The following is a 1,290-nucleotide window of genomic DNA, read 5'->3' on the forward strand; positions in this document are numbered from 1 at the left end:
ATGACATGGTAGAGCAGTAATAAAGTTTTGTTATTTTCAAAGTTACAGCTTTTAAAACTCCAATCAAGTACCTAATACAAGATGAGTAAGTGCAAGTGCTAATCTAATGTGGCAAAGTGTTGTTTCTGCCATAGATCATTACAATCAGTAGCTTTTTTGATTTCACAAATCAATACTTCAGTTCAATTCATTTCAAGTTTATTTCTATAGCGCTTTTTTCACAATGGATGTTGTCACAAAGGAGCTTTACAAAGAGCCGGGTCCAAGCCTCTTTTGAGCAAGCCAGTGACAACAGTGACAAGGAAAAACTCCCTCAGATCTAGAGGAAGAAACCTTGAGAAGAACCAAGTCTTAAAAGGGGGAACCCATTCTCCTCAGGTCGACTCCGGATAGCACAATAAAAGGCAAGTAAAAAAACAACAATAAGGCAAGTAAAAAAACAACAATAAAACAAAACTGAATTAAGAGAATATGGCAAATATGCTGTCAAACCATAAAAGATGAAAACGTGAGTGAAAGGTGAAAGTACAGCCATGAAGTGAGGTTAGCATAAATCAATACAAACTTACACTTGAAACTTTCACATGAAAACACATTTATAGGTTTAAATGGAGTGTGTGCAGTCATCATGGTGTTACACCGGCCATAGTGAGATATGTGAGCTTGTGGAAAGGCTGATAGATAGTTTTACTTAAACCTGTTGCTGTAGACAGAAATGTGTATTATTGATGCACTCATCTAATACTAGGATATTGGGATATTGGTCCTCATACTAACAAAATAGCTCTGTCGGATACTGGATAATTAGGCTGATCCACAGGATCAATCCATTCACTGAACCTGATTTCTGTACCGCTGGTGTTAAACCGGTATTATAGGCTTCAGAACTCAGGATCAGAGTAACATACAGACATGATACATCCATCTCATAGCAAACAGCAAGACTTACTCTATTTCAGAATCAAAGTCCTGAGCCCAGACAGCACCATGCCAAGCTCCAGCTCAACTATTTATTTTAGTGACAAATAAATAAGAATTCAGTTCATTTATATCTTCATCTGTTAGGGTTTGTTTTACAAAGTTAGTAAATTAATGTTTAGGTCTCTCCCACATTGTGAGATATATGTTTTATTAATTCAACAATAGTATCGGATCAGGTATCGGCCAATATGCAGGGTTTATGTATTAGTATTGTATCGGAACAGAAAACATCAGATCGGTATCCTGTATCCTGTAGAGTGTATAACCTGCTGAGAAAAAAAAAATGCAGTCAAATCACTTTTACTGTCA

The sequence above is a fragment of the Salminus brasiliensis genome, chromosome 11 (genome assembly GCF_030463535.1).
Source record: "Salminus brasiliensis chromosome 11, fSalBra1.hap2, whole genome shotgun sequence".
Classification (NCBI taxonomy): domain Eukaryota; kingdom Metazoa; phylum Chordata; class Actinopteri; order Characiformes; family Bryconidae; genus Salminus; species Salminus brasiliensis.